The sequence below is a fragment of the Pectinophora gossypiella genome, chromosome 1 (genome assembly GCF_024362695.1).
Source record: "Pectinophora gossypiella chromosome 1, ilPecGoss1.1, whole genome shotgun sequence".
NCBI classification, from domain to species: domain Eukaryota; kingdom Metazoa; phylum Arthropoda; class Insecta; order Lepidoptera; family Gelechiidae; genus Pectinophora; species Pectinophora gossypiella.
In genome coordinates, this window is record NC_065404.1 from 14,521,410 (window position 1) to 14,537,873 (window position 16,464).

Genomic DNA, 16,464 nt, shown 5'->3' on the forward strand with positions numbered 1-16,464 from the left:
CTTACCGGCACTGTTGATGTGAAGTCCTTAGATGGATATATTTTATAGTCACAGCCCTTCAAATTCGAAAATATCTTTATCCATTAGGTAACACAATTATTAAGTTACACTTTGAATCGTAAATTTTTACGTACTTAATTATAAATTTGTCGAACGTCTAATCCGCCTAAAACTACTGCAGTATCTCACAACCTGTATACACGACGAAAAAATAGCTGCAAGAAAATTCTTGGATTACCTATGTATCTATAATGGACCATTATTATGTTGGAATGGATCTTTCAGTCGGTAAAACAGAAATTAACACTATAAAACATCGACTCACACTTTAAAAAAGTTTCATCAACATCATTAATCACACGCTTAATTATTTAAGTATCTACTTTAAAAATGGCGCATAGAAGTCCATAGCAAATTTTTCAATGCAAATCAGCCAAGGGGTTGACACGGCGCCATTTGCAATGGCTGTCAGCTGACACGTATTTACGACTGAGGGTAGAACGAAAAAAGTGGAAACTACCCACTTTTCATTTCAAACGTAATCTACAAGAGACAACAAATGGAGTTTGGACATGACTACGGTTCATCTCAGTTTTTTCTTGCCGTTTTCTTTTTCCATTGGACATTTATTTATTGTTTGTTTTCTATGTAATTTGAGGAGAGTTTGAGCTTTATTTACTTAGGTTAGGGAAATAAAAATCAGAAAACTTTCATTTTCTTACAAAAAAAAGTGTAAAGAAGATAATACCAGCATTGTCTTTTGACATGTAAATAAAAATAAAAAATGTTAATTCCTTCTTTCGTATCATACATCCATACACATACATAAACTCACGCCTATTTCCCACCGGGGTAAGCAGAGACTATAGAATTCCATTTGCTTCGATCCTGACACACTTTTTTTGCTTCCTCCACATTCATCAATCGCTTCATACACGCATGCCGGTTCAGAGTAGAACGTATTAAACCTTTCGCATCATCATTGAGAAATTTTAAATTATGATTCTATCTTCCCCAAACCCTTGCCGCAGAATGCTAAACGAAGATCTTCCTTACAATTCGTCATTAATTCAACATGAACCCCGATAAACAAATCAGACGTACTTACCTTCTAACATCCAGCAATACCTTCAGGAAAGCCGCGGTAAAAGGCAGAACGATTTGTCGTCCCGTCGCCAGCGACACGATATTGCGGCCCAAGACTGATGGTTCTGTGAAAAACTTGCGCCCTTTTAATAAAATATTAACGTGGTGTGCCGAGACAGATTACGTGGGGAGACAATGGCGAGCTTCGAAACCAGGGCCGGCTTCGGTGTTGTGGCCCTCGGTTCCAATAATATTAGACAACATATTTTAAAGAGCCTGTTACTACTGCTGTCGATGTGGTATTTCTGTATGAGTTATTTTGCTTTTGCTGGTGGTAGTATTATGCAGAATCGAAAAATGACTTTGGATGGTCTCACTAGGAAGTGAGACAGGGCCCTACCATCCTAGTAGTTCCAGCATGGTTGAGCCACCAACGGGGAATCATGCAGGATCCGGTTACCAGAAACAAATTGGTGGGAAATCAGGTGAGGTAGTCTTCTTCTATCGTGTGGGTTGTTAGGTGGATCACCAACCAACCTGGTGGCAGGGTTACTATTGAGCCGCCAAAGGCCTGACATGGCTCATGTAACGACTACTAACTTGCATCAGTAAGTAGTAACCGTGACCAACGGCTTAACGTGCCTTCCGAATCACGGATCATCTTACTTTCGGACAATCTGGTGATTAGCCTGTAATGTCCTAACCAAACTAGGGATCACAAAGTGATTTTCGTGATATGTCCCCACCGGGATTTGAACCCGGGACGTCCGGATCGTGAGCCGAACGCTCAAACCACTGGACCACGGAGGCCGGAGGCCGTTGCCGGTGTGGTAGAAGATAGATAGATAAAATACTTTATTGAGCACAATGGACACAAAATACAGAGATAAGGACAACATAATATACAGAAAAGCACAACAGGCGGCCTTATAGGTAGGTACCCTTTCTGCGAACATTTTGATGGTAGAGCTAAGCAACGACGCGACGTAGCGAAAACCAAAACAAAATCTGTCATTGAATTGAAATGAGTAAAGTACATATAAACAAAAAATTGTAGGTCAAAAAGCTACTTACTTTTCTTTTTTTTAGTGCCTCTTTCAAAACTGATATCGACCTTCACATGTAGATGATTATGCCTTTTGTCTTTTGTATACCTTTTATTTTATTCTTGCAGGTTGATACTATGTTCCTTTTGTACAATAAAGTGTTATTGACGCCCGCAGAATACCAGCGTCGTGGCTCACGCCGCGACTTATGCTGAGCGAGGTCTTTTATCCCGGACGCCACCGCAGATGATCGGGCTGTCAGTGCGTTGCATTTAGGATGCTTACTTTTATTCTTATTGTTTTTATGATTTTGGTTTGTTTTTCTTTTTGTTTTGGATTTTTTTTTCTGTGTACTTATTGATTTCCGTGTGGTTTCTGTCCTGTTTTGAATGTAATGTACTTGTCTGTCTGTGTCTGTAGTGACCGGAAGTAATAAATGTTTCTTTCTTTCTCTCTTTATTGTATTTGTATTGTCTAAAATAAAACAATATTCTTTCTTTTTCTCTCTTGTATTCGGTCCACAGGCTTCCTGAGTCCGTCACAAGTTCTAAGATCACAACTTTACCCGTGTTCCTATTCCCATGTGCACGCTCGATTTGTAACAGTCCAACTGCATTCGATGATGTTGTTCTGGTCTTCTGGGTGCTGTTAGTGAAAAACAAGGTGGAGGAAGGTTAGTTTCAAATGATTTTCCCTTTTTAGGTAGGGATCTATAAGTTATAATTAAAAAAAAAATGTAAGTAGCAGTGTACCACTTTTTTGTGAGCTTATGCCAGTCCGGACATGGAGCCTGGTAGCCCAGTTGGTAGAACGCATGCCTCTCACTTTGAAGTCGCAGGTACGAATCCAGCACAGGCTTAAACCAATGATTGTCGAATTTGTTTTCCAATTAATGTTTGGATCATAAATTATTATCACGTGCTCAGCGGTGAAGAAAAACATTGTGACAACAACCCACATTCCCAAGAAATGCATTTTTGGAGGAATGTGACCTAACCTGTATTGGGCTGGTTTTCCCTTCGCGGACTGGAAAGTCAGACAAGTAGTCGCTTCTGTAAAAAACCGGACCTGTTAAATCATCAGGTTAGGTAAGCAGACCATGTGAGAACGGGATAGCGGTAGGGAGATGAAGCATACTCTTCTATTTCCTCATATCGTGGTGGTGCGATTGTTTGTCATATTATTTGCTGGTCTTTACGTCATAACGTAGGTACCACCATGGTAAAATAGATTGACCAAAAATACGACCAATTTCTATTCTGTGATACGGCACGCCCGACGTAAGAAGATTTAATATCGATGGTATCGATTATTTAGGAGTAAATAATCGGTTAGTCGATATACTTACTCGGCAACATTAGTACCTACTTATCTATTAATATTTCATCTTCCGTTAATTGTTTATTCAAGTGCTTATCCCAAATAATTTTAACACTTACTTTAAAATTACTGTTATGATCGTCGGTTCCATGGTGTAATGGTTAGCACTCTGGACTTTGAATCCAGCGATCCGAGTTCAAATCTCGGTGGAACCTGACTTTTGCCGCTTTCCCGGAACCTGAAAATAGACACAAATTAATGAAGCAAAGAAAGGAATGGTTGTTTTCTTTTAATTTTATTTTTGTTTTTTGTTATTTGAAATAAATAATTTGATTTGAATTGAAATTAAATTAATAATGTTATATTATTAATATTATTATTAATATAAGTATGTATAATAAATTCACGCATGAAACATGTGAAAGTATTTTTTTAATTTCGAACAGAATCTTTCAACGTACAAAGCTAATCAAATTTCAAGCTAAGTACTAAATTATGCGGTAAGTATAATTTTTGAACCAAACCCAAATCGTTTTAAAAAAATCCAACATGAGCGAGAGGCTAGATAATGTGATTGCGCTCAGGTGTGTGATGTTGAGTATATTGCGGATAGAGCGCCGCTAAAATGACGCTTCATGGTGAAATATTTAGGAAAAAAGGAAATTATTTAGTCGTTAATTATAAATTTTGATATTGACAGTCAGTAGGTAGATATAGATAGGCTAAGGGTACTATTTCCCCGATACCGATCCCGCCAACGTGGTCGACGATTTCCCTCATTCGCGCTTACCGCTATCGACTCACTTGGGTCGATTAATTCTTTCAAATATGATCCCCTCAGACGACGCCCTGAGCCGAGGTCCTCGCCCAACTGGGTAACATCGGGCCTGTTGTTTTAAATTTTGTAACAGGTGAGAGCCCTCAGATCTCCCTATTAACTATGTCCGGCCAAGTAGTTAATGCCACCTGCGCTAAATCTACAATAAGTCACGTCAAAAAAGGTTCTATCTCACTAGGACACCACAACCACTGTTGCACTATCAACAAACTAACCCTCCCAAGCGAGGTAGCAGTTGGTGTCGTAATTGTGGTTACGCCACTATGGTGTTCTAGTGGGAGTAGGACCCTAATTGCAAAATAGTGCCCTAATGTGTCTTACGCTTTTCCCCGATTATTTAAAATAAATAATCCTTTTTCCGCGGTTCAGGGTTATCCTAGTGCGAGGTCCGCCAGGACTTTTGTTTCTATTCTCTACCGCCGCTCTAAAGGCATCTCGATTTTTTTTAGTAAAATGTTTTTAACATGTCGATGTACGTGATCGTGATCGTGATCGTGATCGTGCTTCTATGCTGTTCTGGGAGCATATAAAAAACATAGAACACGTTCAGCTGCTTCTCTTCCCGGGCATGTCGTAAAAACCGACAGAGGGATTGTGTCCTCTAACATGATGGACTAATGTTATGGGCGATAGGCTGATCCCTTATCACCATAAGGTTCATCATATCCATCTTTGGACTTCGTATCAACAGTGGCTGCAAGTTGTCTTTGATTACTTGTGGCTCTGCCCACCCCATTAGGGATTACGGGCGTGAGTTTATGTATGTGTATGTACGTGATTTTTAAATGTTACATAAGCAAAAAAAAAAACAATTAGGTACCTTATTAATGTTTTTCATGATGTTACGGGGCCGATTGAGAGGAGGCCTGTGCCCAGCAGTGGGACGTATATAGGCTATTTATGTTTATGTTTACGGGGCCGTTTACTATGTTTAAATGTCGTCAACTTAAAATTAATCTCAATTTTACCCCTTTTATCCAAACCCAATTTTCCACAAGCAGCATTTTACCGCGTGCGATGATCACATCGCTCCCCTGTATAAATCATGCGCTGTCGCACTGTATTGGATTAAGATTTCCGTCGATGGATTGGATCCTTCCATCTTGTAAGTGATGGAAATGTGCTCATACAAATTTCCCTGGAGTGTGCAATTGCTCATACTCTTACTACCTACGTTTACTTGGTTTTTTTAGGAACTATTGTTTTCAGCATTATTGAAATTTGCTAGAGTGAAATATCATGCAGGCACTTATCATGTGTAGAGGTTACTGGTCCTGTGGTACATCGGCTTCTCAAACGGAGAGCGCCGGTTCAAGCCCCGGTCCCGGATTTGCACCAAAGCGCGGTGAGGTTTGGGTACTTAGTTCATCTTGCGATGGATGTTCCTCTAACTACCCCGTTGGGATACAGTTGCGAGCTTGTGTTATGTATGTCAGGGGCTTTTGGCGGCTCAGTAGTAACTCTGGCAGGGTTGATGAGGTCGATCATCAGTCTCACACGAAAGCCGCCAATATCATGAGTGGTTGTAAGTAAATTGTATCCTTGTCTTTCGCGTTATAGTCAAAACCACGTAAGCAACTTTTTTAAAAGTCACATTCGGATGTGATTTTTGTTAACAAAACCTCGCGATAGTCACGCTAGTTTCGATCCAGGTTAATAATTGTGGTCTCAATTTTTACCTGGATTGAAATTAATTGAAAGAAATCGAGGTGCAGCATGGTTATGTTCCATACCTCCTCCGGTTGATCGAGGGAACGCTGTGCAAAAGTGGGCGGTATATGAGCAATAAAATTCAATATTCTACGCATCTATTTAGTGGTAAGTTTGAATAAATACTGTTAAAAGTGTAAACAAACAAACAGATAAAATAAAAATTGTTTTAGATGGGAAAGGACGTAAAGAAAGCATTTTACATAAGATAAATACCTTTATGAATAGCCTATATCAATTCGCTATTAATAAACTATTCTACATTTATAACGAGTTTCATAGAACTTATTCCACAATGATCGCTTAACAGGAATTTTATCGGGAGTTCTATAATTTGAAATATGGCGGCTAGCTAGGGGTTCAATTAACGGACTCCCGTAATAAATGGCGTCCCGGGAGTCCGATTAAACTCAATCTCCGGTAATCCGCGGCGCGGGCCGGTTTTATCAACTTTAGTTAAATATTGCAATTTATATTTTATGATTATTTTAAATGGGATATTATTTAGGTGATGCTGTGTTGGTATTTAATTTATAGGTTAAAGAATTTTACGGCAATTTAATTTCGCGGTCTAAATACCTATCTTCTATCTGAATTCGAAGGCTGCCCCTTTTTATAATTTCTAAAACTCTGTTTATATATTTAGCCAGACTGTTTCAATCTATTTTAGTTCTATTCTGGCCCTTGTAGCTTTTTTAGTACCAACTTCATTGTGGTCTATGGAAGCCTATTTTGTTGTCACACACTTACATAATTTCTAAGTTTTGGTTTAATTTGGACGAGCGTTAAATAACAACAATTAATGGATATCAAGTAAGTCATTTAAGTCTTTTTTCTGTCTTTAGAAGCACTTCTATTTCTCTTTTACAAAGACCTTCAAAAATGGTACTATAACGTGACCTCGTCAATCACCGACTTATTAATAACCAGCCATCTACTTACAACTCCAAAACTCCCCAATTAAAATTAATCCACGCCCAATTATTTCTCTCTCGCAACACTGGGCCGGGGGCGCGGGGAGGCACGCACTAATTACCGACGGGAATTCAATGCAATAAATCAGGGACATAATATAACTGCGAACAGTCGTCGCGCCGGGAATGCACGCCCCAAATCCAGGGGGCATCCAAATTTGAATTGCACGATTCGGACGCTGGTCGCTTCGGAATTTGAATTTGGGCAGTGTTGCCTGGATAAAAAATAAAGATTTATATTCAGCCAGTTCGGTTGATTCATATTGATTGCTATTTTATTTCTACTTTAGAATAACTATGAATACATGGATAATACATAAGAAAAATAATTACATAAGAAAAATAAGTTTTTTTAAATTACTTTAAATTACTTTTTTAAATAAATCATCTTTACGTCATTATCGCTTTTGTTTATCGTTGCCTAAATATTATGATTGTCTCATGTTTAAACAACTGCTATCGATGAATTTAATTCGACGTGAAACTTCAGAACAGTCCTCATCGGTTCCATGGTGTAATGGTTAGCACTCTGGACTTTGAATCCAGCGATCCGAGTTCAAATCTCGGTGGAACCTGACTTTTTATCTTTTAAATTATTTCTTTAATAATTAAAGGTTTGAAACTTCGTAAACATTTCTCAACTTACGAGTGTCAAAGCACAGGTAAATCTACAATAAGTCACATCAAAAAAAGACATCAGTGACAAGAACTCTAAGGCTTTTCTATGGCTTTTGGACTCTACCCGTCTCTTTTTTCTTTTTATCTGTAAAATTAGCAAAAATATTATGCTGATGCGGTTCACCACCGATCACGTTGGTCGTTAGACCAACAGAAAGACCGGTAACAGAACGCGCGGTGAGATTAGTTAGGTAGGTACTTAGTTAGTACTTACATCTTTTGATGGATACATCTGACTACCCCAATTGAGATGTCGTGCGCTTAAGTATGTTATGTAAGTCATCATCACTAATTTAAGAGCCACGCTCTAGTCGGTGTAGCATTCTCCATTCTTGTCTATCAAAGACCAATTCCTTCACGTCCTTATAAGACACGACGTTCGCATTCTCTTTAATCTGTTCCATGTAAGCTCTTCTTGGTCTTCCCCTTCCTCTCTTTCCTTGTAGCTTCCCTTCTATGATGTTTTTAATAAATTCGTCGTGTCTTATTAAGTGGTCCATTCATCTTGCCTCTTCTGTCCTCAATAACTCTCAATATTTGCCTCTTTTCCCTTACTCTTACTTCATTAGTAACTCTTTCAGTCCAACTTATTCGTTCCATCCTCCTCCAACACCACATTTCAAAGGCCTCGAGTCTCTCTTTAAGTACCATATTAACGGCCTCTGTGGTCCAGTGGTTGAGCGTTGGACTCACGATCCGGAGGCCCCGGGTTCGAATCCCGGTGGGGACATATCACAAAAATCACTTTGTGATCCCTAGTTTGGTTAGGACATTACAGGCTGATCACCTGATTGTCCGAAAGTAAGATGATCCGTGCTCCGGAAGGCACGTTAAGCTGTTGGTCCCGGTTACTACTTACTGATGTAAGTAAGTAGTCGTTACATGAGTCATGTCAGGGGCCTTTGGCGGCTCAATAGTAACCCTGACACCAGGGTTGATGAGGTTGGTACGTCACCTCACAACCCACACGGTAAGAAGAAGAAGTACCATATTTAAAAACATAACCATTTAAAATAATAAAAGGCTATTAATAATATTCAAAATTCAAACCTTTGAAACTGTGTTCCCCGATCTCCCCGAGGGTTATTTATGAACAGTCACTGAGCTATGTAATAATCTGAAGCGGGATTTAATTTGCGGACTGATTTCACACTAGGGTGCGAAAGAGATGGATATAGGGCTCCCGTAAAGCCAGAGGGAGACAGCATAAGGGAAATCGTTAGTGGTTTCAACAGACGGGTAAGGGATCTTCTCCACGACGCGAGCTGATGAATATGCTATTTTAGGATGATGTTGCCAGTATTGGTCCACATGGGTATAACAATGATCTTTCTTGGCAGTCGAGTGAAAAGGTCAACGTTTGACCATTTTTTTTGACGATGTCATAACTTATTATTTTATACTTTCATAGACAAATTGACAAATTGTAGAAAGTGTAGACTAGGTTACCATCTACTCTATTAGATCGCCACTTGTTTCGACAACACACGAATTGCACGGCGCAGTGAGGAAGGTCGCTAATGGAAATCGGCAATGTGAATTTATTTTTCGTAGAGTAAATAAAGTAAGGTTTGAAAATCCTTTTTTCGGAGGGTATTCGGTAATTTATTTTATAATTACGGAATGTTTTGTTTTGCTTGTGCTGGTCCGTTTGGTTCTGATTTGTTATTTGTGTTTAGGTTTGTTTTGGAATATGTGTCTTTATTTTGGGTATAAGAGCCTCCGCGGTCAAGTGGTTAGAGCGTCAGGTTCTCGATCGATCCGGATTCGATTCCCGATGGGGACTTTGTCGAAATCACTCTATGAGACTGTCCTTTGTTTGGTAAAGGCTTTGCAGGCTCGAATCACCTGATTGACCGAAAAAGTGAGATGATTCCGTGCTTCGGAGGGCTTTTATTAGCTGTAAAAATACCTCTACCTACCCGCAGTGGAGCGGCGTGCTCTATACCCCCTCTGGTTGGTAACTTACGTGTGATAAGGTGCGTCTTGTGTGATAAACAAAGTTACTTTCGCATTTACCTATATTTCGCACAAATAATATCTTGTTTCAGTATTCAGTAGGTAACATAGTTACACTTTGAATTGTCAACTTAAGGTGTGTGAAAGAGAGAGCGACGAGTGAGCGAGAGAGAAGAGAGTATTGCGCTTTTTTTCTTTTTTTGACGTGACTTATTGTAGATTTGCCGCAGATGGCATTAACTACTTGGCCGGACAAATGGGGAGCGCTGAAGGCTCTCACCCGGTACAACGTTTAAGACAACAGGCCTGAGGGTGCCCAGTTGGGCGCGAACCTCGGCTCAGGGCGTCGTCTGAGAGGAAAAATATTTGAAAGAATTAATCGACCCTAGTGGGTCGATAAGCGCTAAATGAGGGAAATCGTCGACCACGCCGGCGGGGTCGGTATCGGGGTCCTGAAGTGTTTGGTGTCGCGAGCTGATTGGCTGCCTCTATGGCTAGAGTAATCGGGTCGTCGGGATCGTATAAGAGGATTGAGGAATGACAGGGAAATGGCGGACGGTTGTTTTTAAAGAGAAAATTATAAAACGCTTAAAATAAACAAAAGGTAAAGAAATAATATTGGTTTCCTTCATACACTATCCCGCCCTAACGAACGTCTCCATCGCCTAAAACTACTGCAACTTTTCATAGCCTGTATAGCCGAGGAAAATAAGCTGCAAGAAAACTCTCGGCACAGGGCCCTCGACGTTCTTAAAAAAACATAAAATATAGTAATTGTAAAACGTTGTTTTACAATTTGCTAGTGTCATGGGCACTTTTGGGCCAAGTTTGACAAGCAGTGGGTTCTAGGTTAAATAATTTTAAGTTAGGTGTTGTGAAGTATATTTGTATTGTATTTGTATATATTTTTTGGCTACGTGGCTACGTGGAAAGTCCGTCATTGGATCATAATCTTCACTTACATCTCTAGTACTCACCCTTAAGCCGTAAATTCACCAAAACACATACCTAAATCCAACACCATTACACCTTACTCATCTATTAACACGGGATCAGGTAAACCAAATACAATGGGCCTTAATCCCATTGTCGCGGGGCGATTTAGTCTGATTAATTACTATGAACAATGTATGCACGACCAGTGTAAGGTGAGCTTTCGCGTCGTGTACATCGGTTAGGTGCGGTTGGAAGTTGCTATACTGTGTTGATACCTAATTTTTCTGTTCTTCTCTAGTCTGCGTTGTGAGGTCAATGACCAGCGTCATCAAATCTAATGTCAGGGTTACTATTAGCCAAAGTACCCTGAAACGGTTCATGGAACGACTAAGTAGGTACTTACTTACATCGGTAGGTAGTTACTGGAACCAACGGCTTAACGTGCCTTCTGAAGCACGGATCATCTTACTTTTTGGACAAACGGGTCATCAGCCTGTAAATTCCTAATCAAACTAGGGATCATAAAGTGACTCTTGTGATTTTTCTCCACCGGGATTCGAACCCAGGACCGTGATCGTGTGCCCAATGCTCAACCACTGGACCACGGAGGCCATTAATGCACGAATGAATAAGTTAAGATAAATTAATAAAAAATACAGTTCGCTCAACGATTATAGTAGACGGCGATACGGCTCACCTATCACGTTGGTCTAACAGAAAGCTCGGTGAGGTGTAGGTAATTGGTTCCTCTTGCGATGGACGTACTTCTGGCTACAAATTGGGATATAGTCGGGAGTTTATGTTATATAACAACACAGTTCCACGAATCTTGGTGCATCAACATGAGGTAGTGATATGGTAAGCAAGGGGTGAGGGGGACAATTAAGGTTGTTAATGAAACTCCAACCCTTGAGACGCGGAATGATTAACTGCGCGTTTTGTTAATGTCACTGTGTCGAGGATTTCGTTTAATTACAAACAGTGTTCAAATAAGATAAAAGGTCGAAAGAAGAATTGAAATCCAAGGACTGTGGGCATCTAGGTATTGGCGATGCTCTTCTCGATGGAATAGATTGAATAATACAGCTGGAGAATGTTATTGACGGCACTTTTATTAACTTTATATTATAAAGCTCAACACACGATACCCGTTGGTTATGCAGATTGTAGAAGAAGAAGAAGGCAAGTATTGCCATACTTAAATATAAAATATAATTTTATTGGGGATGCAAACAAGGACGATACATATCTACTGACGCACGATTAACAATAAGCAGTAATTTCGATAGCAATGCGACCTTTTTAACGCGATAAAACATGTGAAAACTTTGAGGGATGATTCAGAATATGATTCTGAGTTGATATCAAGTGGAATTTTCCGTCGCAAAAAGTATGGAACTGAAAATAATTAAAAACACTAAAACTTTCATGAATTTTCCTCCAGGACATTCCACTTGATATCAACTCAGATTTATTTTATGGTCTGAATCATCCCCCTCAGTATTCGTTACGGTGTCACTAACACCCATAGCCCATACGTACTCGTATTACCTGTACTTACTTGTACGGGGTGTAAGTAACATCGTAACGAATACTGAGGGGTATGATGATTCAGCTCATTATTTTGAGTTTATATCAAGTGGAATTTTCCAGATGTCACAAATGGGAGCGTTCAGGTGCTTGTCTTCCTAGGCGACAGAGGGGTTGTATCCTTTCCAACATGATGGACAATTGCTATGGACGACGGACTGATTGTCACCACAAGGTTCATCAATTCCATCTTAAGACTTCGTATCAATAGTGTCTGCAAGTTGTCTTTGATTACTTATGACTCTACTCACACCATTTGGGATTACGGGCGTGAGTATAATGTCGGCGTCAGGTTGATCACCTAAACATATCCATTCTTCGATCATGATAGATTTGTATCCATCCTAGGAAGTAATCTTACGATTATTCCAAACCAAATTGTGATAAATGTTTTCTTGCTACTGGTTGCCTGGAAGAAATTGCTGCTTAGCAATAAGGCCGCCAGATTGTACACATCTTTCGTCCATGTGTGTAAAAGATTTTTTTTCTATTATTCAATTTCAAAAATATCTTTATTTAGTTGGTAACAGAAGTAACACTTTGAATCGTCATTCATGTTTTACATAACGAACGTCTTATCAGCCTAAAACTACTGCAGCTTCACACAACCTGTAGATATAGCCGCGGAAAAGAAACTACAAGAAAAACCTAGAGGGTAGACACATACATACATACATACATAAACTCACGCCCGTAATCCCTAATGGGGTGGGCAGAGCCACAAGTAATCAAAGACAACTTGCAGCCACTGTTGATACGAAGTCCAAAGATGGATATGATGAACCTTAAATGAATGAATTTATTATTGTACAATTTAGTAATTTGGCTGCCTAATAGTTTCTGTTTGATTACTGTCTTAAAACTGTTCAAAGGTAAATTCCGATCGTTAGTGGGAATGTTATTGTGAAAACGTAACATAAAAACGAATTCCCAACCTCATAAGTGATAAATGCTTATGTAAGTATAAAATATGTTATGTTTTCCTACCCACTAATAAATTGCTAATCAAATACTAAGCCATACAAAAAGAAGCAAAAACAATTTGAAATTCGAACGGCCATTAGTGATGCGCACTTGTCCCAGTCGTTAGTCCGGGACTCCATTTGTTTGCCGCAACGCGACCTAATCCCGGGATTGTACCGGATAATCCAGGATCACGAATCATGACACTATTGTTGTAAGTGTGAAACCGACGCAAATAGGCCTAGGGAGGTACACCCCTAGCGTAGCCCGCCGGGATTCTAAGCTAAACGAAATTACGTCCTATGTCGTAAGACATAGAGTGAATTTTAAATGGTAAGAACATGGTTTGTAGTGTTGCTAAAATAGAAGGACATTTTTTTAAATCGCCATTGTGATTCTCGTGCCGAATTACGCCTTTAGTTAAACGTCATATGGGTACATTTCGGATGAATTTCTCGTTGTTGCTTAAGCTTTTTGGTTTTTTAAAGTTGTCCTGTTTAAGAACACGGGCTGAGCGTAGTCTTTGACAGAATTTGTGTTTGTCGAAGCTCATTGTGTGCAGTTAATAACAAGATTATTATTTCTATTACAATTTAGGGGTTAGTTTGATCAAATATTGCTATTTGTTTGTGAAATGGATCGTTCTGTTCGGTCGTCTTGTATGAAAGTTTATTTGTGTTTGGCAAATTGTAACTCGCTTGGTCTTTTCACGGTTACTACTTAGGAACAATAATCTTTTTGTTAGTTTTATTTTGCAACAGAGAGGCATTAGCCATATAACATCTCGCAATGGGCATCCACTGCTTGTACCGGAAAGGATTGCCTGAAAGCATAGAATAAGGAATAATACTACGAATAGAACGGCAACTCTCCGCTCCCCACCAGCGTCTGAGCTAGGTTTACCTTACCCCCCCACCCTGTAACATACTTTAGACTAGAATCGTATGGCGCCATTCGTCACACACAGATGCGCGTGTACGATAACGTCAATGTGAGGTGTCTGTGTAGAACGAAGTTGTTTGTATGAAAGCATATGAACGCATAAGCAGTGTCCGCGGTGTGGTGTAAGAAAGGCCTATAGACCCAGCAGTGGGTGGATATAGAATACGGTATCTACCCAGCCTCTACCCTACCTATCTGGTAGAGTTATACTTTAAGTATGTAGTTAATAGTACATCATCTCCCTAGCATTGTCCCATTTTTTCACAGGGTCCGCTTATCTAACCTGAAGATTTGACAGGACCGGTTTTTTACAGAAGCGACTGCCTGTCTGACCTTCCAAAGCCAGCCCAATACAGGTTAGGTCACATACCTCCGAAAATGCATTTCTCGGGAATGTGAGTTTCCTCACGATGTTTTCCTCCACCGCTGAACACGTGATAGTCCTATGTACCACACTAATAAAATAGAACTGAATAAATGTTTATTTGCCAAAATAATACATAACCCCACCAATTGATTGAAAAAAAAAAAGAAAATATGTCATTGATATGTCAATATGTTTAAATTATATTATGTCGTACCTACTTGTAAGTAACTTGGATCAATTTTGATTGGTCGGCAGTTAAAGTAAGTCTGCATGTACTTAAAGCCAATACGGTGCATTGCAATGGCTATGCAACTACGTTTATGCAAACAACCACTAAACTTTATGGGTCGTAACGTAACGTGAACGTGTACGTTTACGACGGCGGCCTATGACTTTTTAGAAGCCTCTTCACTGCTTTCGATTCAATGCCTCCATTTGTCTTATTCTCATTTCTTCTCGTGTTGTGAGGTGGAATACCAGCCTCATCAACCATGGAGCCACGGTTATGATTGAGCCGCTAAAGGCTCATGTAGCGATTACTCACTTACATCAGTAAATAGTAACCGGGACCAACGGCTTAACGTGCCTTCCGGATCATCTTACTTTCGGACAATCACGTGATCAGCCTGTAATATCCTAACCGTAAAAGTGTTTTTTATTATGTGTCTCCACCAGGATTCGAACCCTAGGCCTCCGGATCGTGAGTCCAACGCTCAACCACTAATAACAGGCTAAATAAGATAATAATTGTGAAATTATCGAATTGTACGTTGTAAAGAAGTTCGCAAGTCGTCTCGTAGAGCGGCCGCCGTAACCGTTCGATAATTATCGGCGATACAACTTTGAGTGTACCCACGGGTGTCGTGTGGGACATTCCGGGACTTCGACGGGACATATCGCCACCGCGCAGCCCCAATGCGACGTAAATTTACTTTTATTTGACGCCTTTAGGTAGGTTCAGAACGATCTACTCAGAACCGGCGCGGCGTGTATGAAGCGATTGATGAATGTTGAGGAAGCAAGAGAAGTGTGGATCGAAGCAAATTGAGTTCCACAGTCTCTGCGTACCCCGGTTGGAAATAGGCGTCATTTTGTAAGTAGCAATTTTTTTATTTTTAAATAGCTAGTTTTCAGCCGCTTAACATGTGTAATAATAATAAGTACCTAATGGTGCTAATTCCTGTAAATACCATCTAATTTTATTTTAAGTTATATCTGTCATTTTCTTATCCGCCGAAAAGGAAAGGGACGGGTAATCGACAAGCATAAAATTTATGGAACACACGTCAATTTTAAGCACAAATCTAAACCAACCGTCTAAAAATTTTACATCCGTCAATAACCCGACACAGTTAAGTAGACAGCACGTCAAACGGAATGCATACCAGAGACGTACCTTTTGATTCGCCCGGGTTATTCATTCATTTACTCATTCTTCCTAAAATTAAGAGCTGTGAATCATCCGTCCCTTTCCTTTTCGCCGGATATGAAAATGACGGATATAACTTAAAATAAAATTAGGCAGTGTCTGCAGGAATCGGGGCCAATATAAAGGTAAAGGGTTGTAATGTTGTTGTGTAGTACACACACAAAAAATTATGTTTTTTTCTATTATGGCAACGCCTTCTCTCTTTCTCTCTCTCTCTCTCTCTCTCTCTCTCTCTCTGTCTCTCTCTCTTCTACCCTATATCATGGCGACGGATGTTGCTTTTTCTGTAACTTTCTATATTTAAATTATTTAAAGTATTACAGTCAAGCATGTGTTTTCATTTATATACAACCAGGGACGCATAACTTGTATTCAACAGTACCTCTTAATGCCCATCCTAAACACTCCTTTACCCACTTCGAAAAATTCAAAATTGCCTACTTATTAAATAATTAAAAAAGTGCGTTTAAGAAAGGAACTTTGTCTGTTTGTAACCATTTCACACTTAAACTGCTAAACTGATTTACTTACTTAATTTTTTTTTTTAAGTTTGGCAGGCTTTAACAGAGTTCACTATTTCTAATTAAGTACCTACTCTTTCAAACAAAAGACAGGTAATATAGACT

General features: G+C 39.6%; 2 non-coding genes across 2 annotated transcripts; both read left to right on the forward strand.

Moving 5' to 3' along the window:
- Nucleotides 1–3,595: 3,595 nt before the first annotated feature.
- Trnaq-uug (transfer RNA glutamine (anticodon UUG)) lies at nucleotides 3,596–3,667 on the forward strand. The gene has a single exon. It is a non-coding gene; the product is annotated as a tRNA-Gln (tRNA).
- A 3,810-nt stretch (nucleotides 3,668–7,477) lies between these two features.
- Trnaq-uug (transfer RNA glutamine (anticodon UUG)) lies at nucleotides 7,478–7,549 on the forward strand. Its single transcript has one exon. It is a non-coding gene; the product is annotated as a tRNA-Gln (tRNA).
- The last annotated feature ends 8,915 nt before the right edge of the window (nucleotides 7,550–16,464 follow it).